The sequence below is a fragment of the Phocoena phocoena genome, chromosome 10, assembly GCF_963924675.1.
Source record: "Phocoena phocoena chromosome 10, mPhoPho1.1, whole genome shotgun sequence".
Classification (NCBI taxonomy): Eukaryota; Metazoa; Chordata; class Mammalia; order Artiodactyla; family Phocoenidae; genus Phocoena; species Phocoena phocoena.
Window position 1 is genome coordinate 85459719 of NC_089228.1, and position 18853 is coordinate 85478571.

An 18853-nucleotide genomic window follows, 5' to 3' on the forward strand; every position below is an offset into this window, starting at 1 on the left:
ATAACAAAATGCCATAGACTGTGTGGTTTATAAACAACAGAAATTTATTTCTCACAGTTCTGGAGTCTGAAAAGTCCAAGATCAAGGGGCTGGCAGATTCAATGTCTGGTTTGGGCCCACTTCCTGGTTCACAGGTAGTGTGTCCTCTTGTGTTCTCAAATGGAAAAAGGGATGAGGGTCTCTTCACTAATCCTAGTCGTGGCCTAAGCACCTCCCAGAGGCCCCACTTTCCAATGCCATCTCATTGGGGAGTTGGGATTTCAACACAGGAATTTCAGGGGACACAAACATTCAGATCATAGCACCAGGTTAGTGAGTCATCCTGGTAGGAACGCTACATTGTATAAGGAAGGGCTGGGACCCCAGAGTTCACTAACCATGAAGAAAATACCAAATTTAAGAGGAGAAGCAGGTGAAGAGCTCTATGATAGCATATTTTTCAATGGGTGAAAAAACATGTTTATAGAGATTTTAGTTTTGAAATCCCCCTTGGAATTTTTTAAATTCCCTGTCACAGTTACTAGAAGGTAAGTTAGTCCTGCATGCTTTCTTCATCTCCTCTTATCAGAGGCTTGTTTTCTGACTTTCTGTTCGTGGTTAAGGATTTCTTTTTCTATTTATTAAGATAAGACATAGATTTCTTATGCTTCTTTCAAGTGGAAAATTAGAAACACTGGTTATTTAGGCATATTTTGCACATGCACAGGTAGGAAAATGAGAGCACAAAATATGATTGTTGTATAAATGATATAAAGAACTGTGCAGGTCAGTGGCTCTGTGACACTTTACAGATGAGTGAGGAGTTTTGTCTAATGGGTTTGATTTGTAATCTGGTACATGAACACTGTGAGCTAATACCTGCTTTGATTGAGGTGGAAACTGGCCTGAGTCTAGGGACAACCCAGTCAGGTTCAGCCTTTGTAGGTGAGAATTCCAGGGTCTCCATCAACCTCTGGTGAACAGAACCGTGTGAAGGAATAGCTGTAGGAGTAGGCACTCCAGGTCCTGTTAGCACCACCAAATTGGGAAATAAGCAAGGAAATTCTCTTTGTGCAAAGCTATCAGCTATGACTTAAGGGTGGAAGAGTTCACGAATGAATACCATGATGTTGGACATAATGGAATGGATAATAGCGGAGTGTGTGTGTAGGCTGTATGAATAGATCTGGGGAATTAGCTTATTTTTGGAGTATAACAGATTTGAATGGTAATTATACCAATCCAAAGGAGGAAATTAAAGTGTGAGAATACTAAAGAATACCTTAAGGAAGGAACTGGAAAACATTTTGTTTTGTTTTGAAGACAGAAGAGTCTCTCTCTGTCTTTGTCTCTGTCTATGTCTCTGTCTCTCTCTCTCTCTCACACACACACACACACACACACACACACACACACGGTGCCAAACACAAAGTGGGCATGGCTTCTCTCCAAAAACAGCCCATGCAAACTCTAAAAGGGTATCCTTCAATTTTTGGCTTCCACTTGGTAGGGGGAGGAGAACAGGACCTGGGTGGCCTCTTGCATGATGGGAGCTCTCTGGCCGGCTTGAGCAGGGATGCAGGCAATTTTCCTGATGCAAATGACTGTCAAACCAGTGTTGTTTGCAGACACTTATCTCCCTTCTTGGCAGGAGAAAACCTGGGTCGGGGGAGGGAGGTGGAGAAAAGCCCAGCATGAGTGGTGAGTGGTTGGACATAAAGGAGAAGCTATTATCCCGTCAAAATAGAACTGATATGGAAATGCTGGGCTGGGACCAAGAGGCAGGTATTATGAGATATAAAGAGACTTTCTGCTCGCCTCTGATTATGTGGTGTTTAATTACATGACTTTGGTTGTCTAAAGCCTGTCTGTGCTCACCAGCCAGTTCATTCTTTCTTTTTCATCTCCATCATTCAACAACCAGATCCTATCAGCTGTGCGATTTTAATTTCCATCTTTCTTTTCCTGGGGTCTGGGTATCACTGTGGTTTTAGCTATTTGACAGATATATTGCTTTTTTGAGATATTCAGAAATCATCTATAAGTCATGGGAGGCTGAGACAGTGGACACATCACGACCCCGATTTCCCTTGTCTTAGTTCTACTCAGTTACTCCTTTTTACTGTGTGTTGCTCACAGCCCCAAGAAGTGCACTACTGTCTATTGATACTTGGAACTTTTAAGATACAACTGCAGCTGCTTCTAGTTTTTGTCTATTCTCACAGTGACCTAGCAGATGAAAGAATAGTGGCAAGTGGCCATAACTGCTCTGAGGTCAGATTTATTAGAATATTTTTAACATTTAACATGAATTCAGAAATACTGGTTGAACAAATAAACATCAGAAATGTTCAAAAAAATCTGAGACTGGAGAAAGAATGCCTTCTACTGAAGGTATAAAAAAATTAGACTTGGAATAAAAGGTAACACTACCTTTAAAGGCAATGATAGTAACTATGGTACGTTAATTCTGATAAACTCACAGTTGGGCTTCCCTGGTGGCGCAGTGGTTGAGAGTCCGCCTGCCGATGCAGGGGACACGGGTTCATGCCCCAGTCCAGGAAGATCCTACATGCCGCGGAGCGGCTGGGCCTGTGAGCCATGGCTGCTGAGCCTGCGCGTCCGGAGCCTGTGTTCCACAACGGGAGAGGCCACAACAGTGAGAGGCCCGCGTACCGCAAAAAAAAAAAAAAAAAAAAAGAAAATTCATAGTTTATGTAGACTAAGAGTGGAGGGAAGAGTTCCATAAAAATAAATATTGAGGGCTTCCCTGGTGGCGCAGTGGTTGAGAGTCCGCCTGCCGATGCAGGGGACACCGGTTTGTGCCCCGGTCTGGGAAGATCCCACATGCCGCAGAGTGGCTAGGCTCGTGAGCCATGGCCGCTGAGCCTGAGCGTCCGGAGCCTGTGCTCTGCAACGGGAGAGGCCACAACAGTGAGAGGCCCATGTAACACAAAAATAAATAAATAAATAAATAAAAATAAATATTGAGATATCTCTTATGCAATGATACTCTCCAAGTCTGAAGTCAAAATATATTCCCTTAATTTTGTTCCTCAATTGCGAAATGATCAGTATTGTGATTTAGAAATGCATGTTCTGGGAAAAATTATTTAGAATGTTTTAAAGGCTCAACCTTACCTCAAAGGTCAATAAGTGAGTTGCCAGTCTTTCCTCCCTACAGTCTAATCTGCTCAGTGAAAACAACAGCAAATGGCAAAGTGTTCTGAATGTTTATGTCTTGACCACAGAAAAATTCACAGGAGCTGTAATCCATGTGAACTTGTCTTCAGTCACTTTTGTACTTGAATCTTTGGTAAATTGCAAAAGGCAGTGCTGGCTATAAGTGCAATTAACCGCACACCTCATTTCAGGATGGCTGTTACATCTTTCTCAGACTGGACAAGGCTCAGTCATTTCTTGCATGACATTTGTTCACCCCAGGCACACAGGAGGTTCCTGTGCCCACCATCACTTCTACGTGTGGTGTTCCTGACTGATATTGTGCTGAGTAGAGCCAAGTGCCTTGCTTTTATTCTGGTCAAGAGATTGTGTGACAAAAATTGAATGTGAGCCAGAAAGGGGTAAAATGTCGTATGTCTAAAAGATTAGGTTGCCTTTAAAGGACACTGTTGCTATTGCAGGTTCTTTCAGGACTTGTAGGGGGGAAACATGTAATATAGATTTTGTTTTCTTTCTTTTTTTTGGGTATGTTTATTTATTTATTTATTTTGGCTGCGCCAGGTCTTAGTTGCAGCATGCGGGATCTTTTAATTACAGCACGTGGACTTCTTAGTTGCGGCATGTAGACTTCTTAGTTGCAGCATGCGTGTGGGATCTAGTTCCCTGACCAAGGATTGAACCCGGGCCCCCTGCATTGGGAGCTCGGAGTCTTACCCACTGCACCATCAGGGAAGTCCCTAGATTTTGTTTACTATGGAAAATGTAGGAAATCAAAAAGCATCCACTTCCAGAGAGCTTGCTGAATGGATGAGGAAATACGGATGATTCGCAGAGCATTTTAAAGTATTGATGCTGGACAACATTATTATAATTATTAAAGACGAAAAATGGAGAATACTTGTGCTTTGGATAAATCCTTTTATAACAGGTAGTTGTTCTCATAGTTTTTATGGATTTAATTTCTGCTAACCAGAGAACACACTTTATGTTCTTATCCATAGAATTTGTACTTTGTCATAGTATTCAATATGAGAATATAATAACTATATTATATGGTTATCAAAACCTTAGATAATTTTGTGTTAAATGCCATTTACTAAGTTTTCCAATCATATCTCTAATCTAAGAAGAGGGTTGGCAAACTATGGCTAGTGGGCCTAATCTAGCCCACTCCTGTTTTGTAAATAAGGTTTTATTGGAACACAGCCAAACTCACATGTTTATGTACTGTCTATGGCTGTTTTCACAGTATAATGGCAGAGTTGAATACTAGTTGTATCAGAGGATGGTGTGGCCCACAAAGCCCATCTGACCCTTTACATTAAAAGTTTGCTGACTCCTGACCTAAATTATTAAAATTTTACAAGACTATAAATATGTATATAATCTTTGTATCTGTATAACTATATATGAACATATGCGTATCTATATATGGCTGTATGTACACACGTATGCATAGACATACATAGATGCATAAGTACATACATAAGCATCTACAGATACACATGTGTATATATGGGTTTACATGTACATATGTGCATATTTGTGTATACATGTGCACATGCTCAAAATTTTTTTCCTTCCGGTTTCATTGAGATATAATTGACATACAGCACTGTATAAGTTTAAGGTGTACGACATAATGATTTGATTTACATACATCATGAAATGATTACCACAATAAGTTTAGTGAACATTTGTCATCTCATATAGATACAAAATTAAAGGAATAGAAAAAAACATATTTTTTCCTTGTGATGAGAACTCAGGATTTACTGTCTTAACTTTCATATATAACACACAGCAGTGTTAATTATATTTATCATGTTGTACCTTACATCCCTAGTACTTATTTATCTTATAACTGGAAGCTTATACCTTTTCACCACCTTCCTCCAATTCCCCCTCCCCTCCCCACCCACGCATGCTCAAAATTAATTGAATTCTAGGTGAGCCATCACTAGGGAATATCTTTAATTATATTTGAAAAAAAATCGAGGTCGGCAGCCCCTTTCCTGAACATGTTGTACTGGTTCCCCTCTACAGAAGTGGTAAATAATGCCTAATGCAGGTTTTATAGAAAGCATGTTCTATGTCTCTGACTCATGGGTCTTTCTCTGGAGAAAGCACTGCTATGAGGGTGTTTGAGGGCCAGTGTTTTTTTGCTGCTGATGCAGGAGGCGTGCGGTGCCGGGACTTCAGCGCAGCAGGCTCAGTGCTAGGTGCCTGGGTGATGCCTGCTGTTCTCCCACAGAGAGACGCAAAGCCCCAGAAAGAACAGAGAAGAAAAGAGCACCGGAAGAAAACAAAGGTTGACTGTACTTAACAATACAATGTAGTGCGACATTGCTAACTACTTTTAATTTGGGGGGAAGAAATGTGGTGTTTATTTTAGATTCAAAGCCCCTCAACCCAGGTATTAATTCATTTAATTAGTCATTTAATAAACGGCTAATTGAGCATTTACTCTGTGTCCAGAACTGGGCTAGGCTCAGGGGATATAAGAGGACACAGGATACAATCCTGCCCTTGAGGACCTAACCGTCCAGTTCAGGAGAGAGATGCGTGAACGCTTACACTGGGGGAGCCGTGAGTGAAGTACAGCATGCTGCAGAGCCCACAGGAAGGACCCCTAAGCTAGTCTCGCAGCCTGTGGGGGTCAGGAAAGGGTTTCTAGAGGAAGCAACCTCTAACCAAGAGTGAAGTGAAAGTAGAAGTTCGCCCAGCAAAAAGACACCGGTAAGAACCTTCTCTGCATGAGAGGCAACTCGTGCAAAGGACTAGAGTTGGGAGAAACCAGGGTGTTGCGGTTATGCAAATGGTCTGGGAGGCTGGGTCCCAAAGACAAAGCGGGGGGGTGTGTGGCTGAGGGGCAGTGGGGGTGGTTCAAGGTTCACTTAGAGCTAAAAATGCGAGCAAGGTAGCTGACCTTCTCCCCACACCATGCATATTACTGTCCCCAAGGATCCCGGATCAGCCTTCATTGGATCTCCCAGATCAAATAGGAGGATGTGATACTCTGATTCAGTGCCATGAATCAGAGCCTGAAGCCATACTGGAGCCTGAAGCGAAAAAAAAAAAAAAAAAAAAAAAAAAAAATATATATATATATATATATATATATGTATGTATATATGCACCCTTCTACACACTTACCCCAAAATGCTCCATAGGTTGAATCAATTGGAAGAAGCTAATAAAATCTGTACAGTCAAAAAACATGTCTACGTATAAAGTCCCACATTGCCCAATCTGGTCACAGGCCACTGTCAACCCTCATAAAACCGCCTCCCCTGGCCAAGGTTGGGCTGATTAGAATTCCCATCGCACAATAACAGAGGTCACTAAGCAAACATCAACAGATAGCCTGTCTCTACCTACATTTTTGATATTTTGTTCATCGTAGATTTTTTTTGCCCATAATTTAATCTATAGATGAGACTAGAAAGTAAGCCTAGGTAGCGAAAGGTCTTGTGAAAAATAATGAGTTTGGACTTTATCCTGAGGCCCATAAGGAGTCACTGAAAGGCTTTAAGTAAGAGAATGAAGGGATTGGGGTTTTTGGTTTAGAAATCTCACTCTAGCTGCGGGTTTGAGGATAGGTTTGGGATATTAGATCTGAAATCCACTAAAAGTAGAAATTAAGGGGATTGTTATTAACTGTATAAAAATGGTCCACAATACAAAATCCCTGTAAATGAGAAATACATTTATAAATATGTAGTGATTTGTACATACGTCTGAAGGTAAATATTTGATTACGCACAACTTTTCAAAAACACTCCTGTGTTTTTGCAAGTGATCCTCTGTTTTGTTGAGGTTCTCAAAGAATTACTTGAACAACTTGACGAACACATCACAGAGTACAAAGTGCAGGAGAAATGGTTTTAAATCCAAATTCAAGAAAGCAAACAGATTGAGGAAGTTTAAGGGAGAAATTGAGGGATTTGGCAGTTTCACAGTAAAGGCTAATACACATCTGAAAATCCTTCTCCAATGCTCTTTCCTTCTTCACCTGTAATACCCTCCCGGCCAACCCCCAATCAAGCTCTACTCCTAAGAATTTTCCGATTGCTCCAAAGCATTCAATCTTCCATCCCTCTTTAGACCATTTAGTTAGTGCACCTGACTTATTAAAACAGAGTTTGGGGGTCAGTACATCTGGGGTAAGGCCCAAGAATATAGATGTCCAGCAGGTTCCTAGGTGATGCTGCTGACCCGGGGCCACACGTTGAGAACCAATGCTCTAGAATGGTGCTCCTCTCTCACTTCAATGTGCATACCAATCATCTGGGTCTCGTTCACCTGCAGCGCCTAAATGAAAATCAGTGGTTCTCAATAAGGAATGATTTTAGTCCCAGAGGACATTTGGCCATGTTTGAAGACATTTTTGATTTTTATAAATGGTGATGGAGACGGGGGTGTTCATCTAGTGGATACAGCCCCAAAGATGTTTCTAAATATCCTACTGTGCACAGGACAGCCTCCCACAACGAAGAATTATCTAACCCAAAACATCACTGTTGTGAAACCCGAATCTAAACCATACAATTTAGATACCATCTTAGACCATATTCTATTGTCTCTTGCAACTGTAAGGAATGCAGTTTCTTCAGGGCAGGTACTATGACTAATATAGAAGTTCTGAGGCTGCCCTTAGGGGCAAACTCCACCTCCCACCCCACTTCCAAATGCCTAACACAGGGCTTATATTGTACTATATGGGGGGCACACAGGAAAAGCTTTTTTTAACTAACTGCTCAGGATTGTTTAAGCTAGTGGTTCTCAGCGTGAGGCTGTATATTGGAATCACCTGGGGGATGGTCCTTAAAGCACAAATGCCTGCCTTCTACCAGCAGAGATTCTGATTTAATTGTTCTGTGCTTATGAGGGGGGAGGGGGGGTGTTTGTAAGCTCCACAGGTGAATCTGATGAGTAACCAACTTTGAGAACCACCAGAATTCAACCTTGCTAGTGATCCAGCAATTGAAACAATGAGACTAAGGAGGGACATTTGTAGTCTCTTGATCATATATACCATTGCAGCTGAAGAATGAGTTCTATTCCAAAACAAGTTAGACCCATAAAATGTCATTAATTTAGCAAGCCTCTGTTGTGTACTGCGTCTGGTTGTGCATTATGCTGTGTGCTAGAAACACAAAGTTGAAAAGTTTGAGGGCTCTGTCTTGCAGGGAGCTCACAGTGCAACAGCCAAGTGAACTACATACAATACAGTAAGTGCTAGAACAGAAGTCTGTGCGACTGCAACGTGCCAGGGTCACACAGGGGGTACTTCACAAGGGAGGAAGTGGCTCGCTCTTCCCTGGGGCACTGAAAGAAAGACTTCCCGAAGAAGGCAACCTCCAAGCTGGGTGTTGGGAGTAATTGGTGGTGTTTGGATGTGTCAGGGACATCAACATGGTTGGACTGTCCAATGTTAAAGGAATCAGGAAAAGTGGTGGGGAAGAGGGGAACGTGGCACAGAGGTGGGGAGTCGGTAGGGCCACGTCATGAAGGACATTATGTTCAGGGTTTGGACTGTAGAGACAAGGGGAGCCAGGGATGGTTTCTAAGCAGAGAAGCGATGTGAGAAGGTGAGTCCACCACGATCACCTCATCCTCGTCATACTTGATGGCTGTAACTGAGCAGGGGTGCCTCGTGTGTTGCAGTCTGTGTGAGCAGTGCCCCCTGGGGTTGTGCAGCACTGTGGCCCTGCAACCCTCACCCCCAAGCTTGCTTAGCTCACCCTCCTTGGGCAGAGAGTCTAGAAGATGACAAACCATACAAGGGGGTAGATTAGGCTTTAGGGATTACCAGCTCCCAGACCAGGTGTAGCTGCCCAGACCCCCCCTCCCCCCCAGTTGCCTGCCCGCCTGCCCGTGGGCTGCTTTCTCTTTGTCCCACCTACCCCTCATGCTGCCGCTGAGGATATAGAGGGATCCTACCAAACGGTTCTTCTCCGGAACTGTTCTCCTCCGTCCTCATGGACTTATTTGGACCATCCTTTGCCTCTTTAGCAGATCCTGCTGCTGGGGCCCCGACTTCCTCAGCAGCCACAATGAATGCCAGGGAAGGTCTCTGTGCACTTCCAGGCTGAGCATCCCCTTCAGAGGGAAGACACATGGCAGAGCTGAGAGGCCAATCAAGGCTGGGATCCTGCACTCCAGCACAGCCCTCATAATAAAAAGAGAAGATGATTCAGACAGGGAGGCTAAATGCCTGCATATTCACAGACAGCCTTGGCCTAGTTCTCAGCCATTTTACACAAATCACTAACTTCTTCCTATTAAAACTGAGCTGTTAATTAAAGCAAACTTGAAGTAGCATCTTATGCCTAAAAAATTCAGCCAAAAAGTAATGGCAAGACCCATTGCTGATGAAATTATGGTGAAATTAATTTAGTTATGTACTCTTGGAGGCATTGTACATTTATATAATACTTCGGAAAAGCAATTTAAGAACCATCAAGATGCTCATAGCCTTTAACACATTATTGATAAAATAAAAAGCTAAATGCACGAAGATGCTTGTTGAAGTGTTGTCTGTAACATCAAATAACTAAAAACAACCTATATCCTCAACAGTAAAACAATGTCGTTAAATTATAGCATATCAACAAAATTAAATGTTATGACCTATTGCAAAGAATAATTAAGAAATTAAGTAGAAATAAAATGCTTTCATCAGCTAGAATTATATTCAGCTGTAACAGACAGCCTAACCACAGTGGCTCAGATAGAGTTTATTTTTCTCATAAACCAAGAAATCCAATTTTAGTGTTGGTTCAAAGCCAACATCCCTGTAATTCGCCTGAGCTTTTCCTCTTGGTCACAAGATGGCTGCCAAAGCTCTAGCCATCATGTCTTTGATCAATGTAGGAAGAAGGGGTAAGGGAATTCCCTTTTATGATGAAAGTGAGAACGTTCCCAGAAGCACTCCCAGCAGGCATTCCCTATGTCTTTTTTTGCCAAAGCTGGTTCACAGATTACCCCCTAGCTGTAAGGAAAAACGGGAAGCAGGATGATTACAATTGGTTTACCAAATCTGATTCATTACCTCGGACCAGGCACATTGCCACTCGGAAGCAAGATCAGGGTTTTATGAAAAAAAAAAAAATAGGGAAATTAGTATTTAGGAACAAAGTGAGAGTATCTTCCTCAAAATCAAAAATATGAACGCTTTGATGACAGCCGTGTCAAACTATGTATGCATTCAAGCAGAGGTTGGTTGGGAAGAAAGATGCAAAAGGAAAAGTGTATTTGTATATAGGATTATGCATGTTTTTCCTAAATTTTCTATAACACTGTTAATACAATTTCTAAAAGGAAGCAATGCTTTGGTGTAGAGTCAAAGACAGAAAGAAAATGACTCCAAAAACACTGTGGCCTTGTTTATATATGCTCACCCTTCACCAAAAATTGGTTTCAGCTCTCAAAACTCATAATGATTCCTCATCAGGTGGTTATTCTTTTCAAACTGAACATGATACATTTACCTGAGCAATCACATTTGTCCTCCAGATCTTCTTTTTTGCAGTTGTGCCATATTATCATCAAATCTTCCATTTGCAAATGTTCTATTCTCGTTGAGCGAGAAGGTGGTCAGACCCTTAGCATCTGTCTTGTTCTTAGATGTTGGAAGTATATATGTGAGGTTGCTGATTGTATTTACTGAAGGTGAAGCAAGTTTGGGGGAGTGTTGCAAGCAGAAGCCTGCTGGTCTCCAGCCAAGGGTTTTAAAGGGAAATTCCTTCTTTGGTTGAGGCTTCGGCTAAGTGGCCTCTAGGATTTCTTCCAACTCAGAGTCCTCATTTATCTGAGCTGAAGTTGCTGTTACATGTCTAAATAGAAATTCCAGATGGTTAATCTACCTCGAGTATCTAAGGATGGTTATAAAAATCAATTTGAAAACTTCTAGTCTTATTAAATAATTTGAGCTGTAATTTATCAAGTCTGTGGGCAAACAGAAGCAGTTCAGGGGCTCAGTACATGACCTAATAAATATGAAATAGAACTGGGGGGAAAATCCACAATGAGACAGTAGAGGAAGTTTGCCTCTGTGCCCTGACTCCTCACTGCTGACGGTGGTTCCATCTTCTCTTGTGGCAGCCCCCTTGGGGCTCCCCCTCCCTGCCGCCCTTCACTGGGGTGACCCCAGCAGCAGCCATTTATTTTATGTGCTTTCTATTCCATATACCCAGCAAAACTTCCTACTTCCTATCCTTTAAGAATCTTTCTTCTTCAGGACTCCTAGCAAATGTGATAACGAGTCCTCCATTTCAGGTGCCCTACACAGGTTCAAGCAGTGAACTGTCTTCCAGAGATGCAGTGGTGGGAATCTCAGGTTCACTCTGCCCACACATAAAACAAGGAAGTGGGGGAATTCCCCGGTGGTCCAGTGGTTAGGACTCCGCGCTTCCACTGCAGAGGCCCAGGTTCAGTCCCCTGGTGGGGGAACTAAGATCCTGCAAGCCGAGCAGCCAACAAAACCAACAAAAATTCTTAATCGTCTGACTTCCCAGCCTTCCTAGTATCAAACCTCTGATGGCTGTCTTTCATCCAACACTGACACCGTTTTATTGCAGGCATGTTAAAATAAAGGCCATCGCTTGATGCCATTTTGTTTGTTTGGTTCACAGAGTGTTTTAAGTTTGAAACACCGTCTTTGTTTAAAAGTTGTGAGGTTTCACATATAAATCCAGATTTCAGGCATCTCTTGCAGAATCAGAAGATCTGGCAACCCTGGGCCAACATTTCTCTCGACTCGGCTCTCCATAGAGTTGAGTCGAGGCTGCCTTTCTTGGACAGGATAAAGCTCCCTAGGGCACGGTCTCCACCATTTCCCACAAAGGCCAGGGGGTTTGTGGTCACATATCATCTTTTACGTTCCCGCTTCCCTCATTTGCCTTACCTTCCTGGTTCTTGAAGGCCTTTTGTAACCCTGCTTTAAAGATTGCAGACAGTGCTCACTTTGTATGGTTGTGCAGGACTAAAAATGACTGTGTAAGCTGAAGTCATGCAAAGCTATCTTGATAATCAATAGGAAAATGAAAATTGTTCCATAAACTTTAAAAATGTTTGTCAAAACATTAAAGACTCTTCTACTGCCAGTTATAAATAGATAGGAAAGTGAAAAAAATTGCAAAACTAATATTTAGTATACTGTAATTTCAAGATTTTTTTTCTTCTTATTTATTTGGTTGTGTCAGGTCTTAGTTACGGCAGCTGGGCTCCTTAGTTGTGGCATGTGAACTCTTAGTTGCAGCATACATGTGGGATCTAGCTCCCTGACCAGGGATCGAACCCCGGCCCCCTGCATTAGGAGTGCAGAATCTTAACCACTGTGCCACCAGGAAGTCCCTGGTACACTGTAATTTAAACGTTAGAAATACTGAGAATTAACGTGTTTTATTTCTTTGTAAAAAACTTATCAAAAGCAATTTAAACTGTACTTGACTTCTGTATAATATACCATATGGAGCAAGTATCTTTTCTACACCTTAGCAAATTGTCATACTCCTTTCTAAATATGGATCAGCTTCCAACATTTTGTCCTTCGTGATTTCAATGTCATAAAATCTCTCTGAGAGTTTTTTTAGTGAGAAGTTTTGGCCACTATCACTTCTTGTGAGACACCCTCATCCTCTCCTTCATTTATGTCAGTAAGTTCTCCTTCCCAAAGTTCCTCTGACTGAATATCTAGTCTCTACAACATGGCAGTGACAGTAGTCCCACAGTTACTTATTACTTCTATAACTCGCCTTACATTCAGCTGGAATTTCACTTACCACATTATCCCTTTTTGTTTCTCTGTTTATTGGCCAATTCCCTCTTTCAGTTATCCATTTTGATAAAACGTCACATGGTTTTATCACTGAGAGATAATGAGGCAACAAAACTACACACTTTGCTGTCTGTGTGCAAACTGTCTGACATGACCAGTCACAGACCATAATGCAAATCTGTCATTTCCATAGTGATTTGTGGACTGAGGAGCTACAAGCGAAGTTTGTACCTATGCAATCACTCATGGTTAATATACTGCAGGAACTGAAATTGGAACCGTGTAGTTGAGGGACTGGTGTTACTTAACTAAATCATGGAAATGGAAATTCGTGCATATTAGAATCATGCAAAGTGAGGACTGCCTGTAATGTCTTTTGCATTTGTGACAAGACAAATTATGAAAGGTTCATAAGATCTAAGGTTTGGAGTGGACTTTAGAGGTCACCCAGGCCACCTGGCCTCCAAAGGAAGGGTCTCCTATAGTATTCTATCTTGTGACCATTTGCAGAGCCCTTGAGAAAACAAACCATTATCAATTGCTTAAATAACTCAGTGCAACCAGTTCTTAGTAAAAACCTGTTAATACATTATTCTGACCACCAGGTGGAGTGCTTGGCTCCCTCTCTTGCCCCCGCCCCCCACCCCCACCCCTCAGGGCCTTGGTGCTAAGGGCCAGAGCTTTCAAAATGTGATGGTGAGCGCAAAAGGAATTGTCCATATGGTGAACCTTCTCTGTGGAATCCTTTCTTATCCCAGAAATCAGGGACATGGGAAGGCCTGGAGTGAGATTACACTAGTTCATGTAACTCTTCCCTTGACCCATTGTCTCCAGGATGCTGTCTGTTGTTTTTTTCCCTTGATCCTTTGAGCTAAAGTTGGGTTATGGGCCCGGGTGATAAGGATGCCACTTAGTCAGTTTTGGTAGACACCTAATCTAAGCAGAACTCACGGCTCCAAGTGACCCAGAACACTGGGAGCCCGTGGTCAGATTTCACTGTGAATTCCGTGGGCCTAAATCCACACATAGGATTCCATAGATGCCCCCAGACACTGTGTACAGATGTCCCTTGGGAACCTAGCTGGGGGACATGATCATAGTAGTTAGCTGGTTAAGGTTCCAGAATCCTGGATTCCATCTGTCTTGTGGAAAATTACCGTGATGCGGTGTGTACCTCCTAGGGCACTACCAGGCAAGCTATCCCAGAGGTCACACAACAGAAAGGCTCACAGATCAAATTAAAATGCTCAAATCACATGGGTTATTAATTTAACATACACAGGGAGAAGCAAGTGGTAGTAACCCAAGACAGGATGTAAATGGGGTGGAAGGACCATGGCGCCTGAATCCTAGGGTGTGCAAAGTTCACCTGTTCTCTTTCTCTGTCTCTGTCTCTGTCTCTCTCTTTCTCTCCCAGCCACATCAACCTTAGCCACTGATGCTTTGGTTTGTAAAAATCACAACTGAAGCTTGAGCAAGAGGGTCCACAGGCAGACGGTGTCTGGAGCTAAGGACACACACTTTTCAGAGAGACACAGGGATGGGGACGAGTATGCCCTTGTCATTAACTAGGTCATTAATTAGGTTAGTGAACAACCATGAGTTTTATTTGTAGTTCATGGAGAGAGAATGCATTGGCCATGATGGCTGACACCAATGGTTGGCCGAATTAAGGCCTTAGGAACATTGAGGTTCATGCATATTTTGTATCCTGAGTATTTGGGTTTTCCTGTTAGTGCTTCATATGTCTCATGTATATTTATTATTTCGTGAATATTAGGATTCTCCTGGCTTGTCCACTCTTTTCTGTCTACGTTTAACATACACATGCTCTACTTACTAGCTATTTACGTTTACTCAGCACATCTTATGCGTTTCATCTATCCTATTTGGTTTTGTTCTTCTATGGCATAGCTTTATCTTCTCAACAGTGCAACAAATGCACATTACAAGTCACCCTCTGAATATTCACTGTTTCCGTTCTAACATATCATACAGATATGTTATTATAAACCGTCACTATTAAACGATATGGAAATAGCATCTTTTAAACAAGTCACCCATATCAACATGAGTCCAATCAGTCCAATCTTTTCAGAAGCCCCGGGGCTGTGACTGCTGTCGGCTTCTCCAGACCATGAGACCGCATGAAGCTCTGTACATCCAGGCGTCATATCTTTTTCATCTGCTCTATTGTCTTTGCAATGTCAAGATTCCTCTTTTGGTGTTGAATTCTTATTTGTTGATTTAGCTCTTGTGCTTCCTTATCAGAAGCATTGTTTGTGATGTTTGTGTAATTATCCATCTATTAAAGTTGATTTCATCATGTCATCTGACAGGTCCAGAAGGTAAGACCTTTATCTTTTGAGCACATTGAGACGTAGTCTAAAAAAAGCACATATTACAATCTGACCACAAATATCATTAATTTTTAGGTAAGCCAACACTCTCATTGTGAAAAAATATCCAGAAACCAAGACTGAAAAAGTATGCAGAAACTAAGACTGAAAATTTTATTTCTGATATAGTATGTTTTGTGGTACCCGGCTTGTTTTATTTATGTAAGTACAACAAGATGTATTGAGTATTGAACCTATGCAATTAATTATATCACAACAAAATGTTTAAAAAACAGTAAATGTACTTTGCATAGCTTTCAACTACTTTTCTAAGTAGTAAGATCAATCAATATATGGCATCTTTTCTACAGAATCATTTTTCGTTGGGTTTTCTTGACAACCTATCAGAAGAGCTTTTATAGAAAGTTTTCAGAAACCTGAGGGATCAGTTAGGACAAGATACCAGTTGAAAGTGTGTTCAATGTTTAACTGACAGATCAAAACAGCTTAAGGAGTAATTCACAATGGAACATTAACCACAATCAAATTCATTATTTCAGTCTTAGGTAATTAGTTCTTGTTTTGTGATCTTGGGTTAAGCTCGACTTTCATGAAGTCTGCTTCATAACTAAAAGAGTCCTGAAAATCCCAATTCTGTCCTTGGGTAGAGTCTGGCAGGTATTAGATACCATCTGTTATTGAGATTCTTTGATGTTTCTTCTAAAACTCAATTTCAGAGCTGTAGTTTGTGGTAAGGGCCTTTAGATGAGTGTAAGGGAAAAACAAGAACCATCTGTTGAGGACAAGACAGTATAGGTCTGGTTAATTTACTATATTCAGTATGGAGAAGGATAAAATCTTCTATTTAGGTGCAATGCTGTGAATAGGGAAGCCTCTGACAACCCCCAGGGCTTTCTGACTTACCCCATGGGTGTATGCTATACTTGCCACCGAACGACAAGGCCATTTGTACCTGGGTACAAAGTCAGTTTGTTGGCAATTTGGTGTCAGTCTTTGTTTTGTGAACATTGCACATCCCAGGCTTTACATGGTATGGTCCCTCCACTCTGCTTGTAACCCTATTGTAATCATATTGATAGGACTCCACCTTACTCCCTTTGCATCTCTTTTGATTGAATGAAATATGTGATTTGAGCCTTTTAATTTGGTCTGGGAGTCTCTCTGTTCTGTAACATCTAGGATAGTTTGTCTGATGGTATATACTTGGAGACTTCCATGGCATCAAGCAGTTTCCCATATGACGCCACCCATCAGTCACTCCATCATTAAACTTCTTTCTACCCTCCCAATATGAAATACATGTCCTTACCTCCATTTGACTGCTGGGAAACTGAGACGGGCTGGAATGTAGGTCCCGTAGCTATGGTCCTCTGACCACACTGTTCCCACCACGCTGTCTCCATGGCCGTGTCAGCCAGCCTTGATTCCTGCTCGGCCATCCCAGAGAGTCAGGTATCCAAGAATTCACAAAAAGCCTGTTGTATTCTAAGAAATTCTCCTTCATTCTGGGTGGAAATTTGCTTCTCTGGTACTTTTCCTTGTTCATCCCATTTCTGTCCTCTAAAGGAATACCCAGAAGCCCTTCAGATACTTAAAGAAGTTAGTATCTTCCTCTCAGCCCCTCTCCAGACTACACTCCACCATCCATGTCAGCTATTTCTCAACTAATAGTGATGTTCAGCTGACTCTTGGTCATCTTTGGTTTATGAGAAAACATGGTACCCAGCACTGAGCAGAATGTTCCAGGTGAGGCTGGATAAACACAGGGTACACAGTCAGACAACTACATCTCTGGAATAAAATTGTTCTTCTGTACATTTATTTTGGTTTGAGGACAACTATACCACTTTATTGGTCTTCATTAGGGTCAACTAACCTTCTTAGCACTGGTTCCCAACTTGTTTAAAGAAACACTAATCTATAAGATATAATTGGGGCGCCTTAAAAAAAAGTGTTCAGGTACTTCCCTGGCGGTCCAGTGGTTAAGACTCCGCATTTCCACTGCAGGGGGTGTGGGTCCAATCCCTGATCGAGGTACTAAGATCCTGCATGCTGCATGGTGCGACCAAAAGAAAAAAAAAGTGTTCAGTGCTCAAACAAGTATGTGAAATTTTAATTCAAAGTAAAACCAGTTTCTTTACTTATGAGTCCTTGGAGAGGCATTATGACATAGCAGTTAAGAGTGGTTTAAATCCTAGTTCTGCCAGCTACGTGACCTTGATCAAATGTCCTTCAGTTTCCCCACAGGGAGACTGGAACAACAATAGTAGTACCTACCACGGAGGGTTGTTATGAGAAATAAATGAGTGAATATACCCGGAGCCTTACAACAATGCCCAGCATGTAACAAGTGCTTAGGAAAATATGAATTAATATCATGCAATGTACGCTATGAATCGTCTGAAAGAGAATTCTATGGAAGAAGGTTTGAACAGTGCTTCCCTTTGTTTTTATCATGTTGAAATATTATCAAGATTTTTTCCCATCCTTTGTTCATGCAATTGATATCTGGAATGTAAACATAGGACTTTATAATCTGTAGCTCTTATTTATATTTTGCATGATTTTTAGGACATTATTCCAGCCTTTCTACAGTCTTTGAATGTTGATTCTGTCATTGGTTCTATTAACTACCTCTCCAAATCATGTGAAATAAAATAGAAGTTTCCCAGAGTAACTTACTCTCTACCTCAGCTCAGACACTTCTCTATCTAGGACCCATGAAGAGTAATTGGATTTATGTTGACCAGGGGCCTAGCGGTCCCAGAATCCCCTACTTCTCATTCCCAAGTCATCTCTAATGGGAAGTGTGTGTGTGGCAGTCGTGGGGCTGGGGGGGGGGGGGCACACAAAGTCATTTTGTCCATGGCCCTTTCATCACCAGCTGAAAAACATATCAGGGCTGGGTGTCCTGAGTAACTGCCTTCCATTCTCAGGTTTATAATCCACTTGAGTTAGGATTTCCTGGGAAATGTGGTCCCGCTGAGATATTCAGGGACAGTCAACCACTTGTTATTGTCAAGAGATTTTGCTCACTTACAGCCTTCTGTTTCATTTCAGTGGGTTTTCTTCTTTTTTAATTACTTGGCCTGTGGAACCCCAGGTACCACCTCTTGCTTTTCAGAATCCAGTTTACCTACAGCTGCTGTTCTTGGCCGTCTTCTGGCAGTGTTAAAAGAGAGGAAGCTCTTGAATTCCAAACAGTAACTGACCCCTTTTCTCCTAGCAAAGCTGCCTTCTGTCCTTTTAAACCGCCTAGCCAAGTTTACGGAACTGAAAATTAACTTGTCCAAGGAGTTGATGCCCCTGTTGAGAATACTGAGAGGATGATACTGGCTCAGGCAGTGGTGTTTCCTCGTGGTTTTTAGTCAATTATCCACTCCCAACTGGAAAAAAATTAAGGTCCTTTAGATATGGAATTGCTCACAGCAGAGAAACCTGGTGCCAGTCATGTATGTTGTCCAGGGGGAGCACTTCCGGAGGAGAGGATGCCAAATCCACTGCTTTTTTATTTCAGTCAGGCTTGTGTTCGTTTAATTGATCAGAA

The 18853-nt window shown here is 41.8% G+C and overlaps 1 protein-coding gene across 1 annotated transcript in view; it reads left to right on the forward strand.

The window, feature by feature from the left end:
- RIPOR2 (RHO family interacting cell polarization regulator 2) overlaps positions 1-18853 on the forward strand; it is a 208684-nt gene that overhangs the window by 35716 nt on the left and 154115 nt on the right. The gene's annotated exons all lie outside the window — the stretch shown is intronic.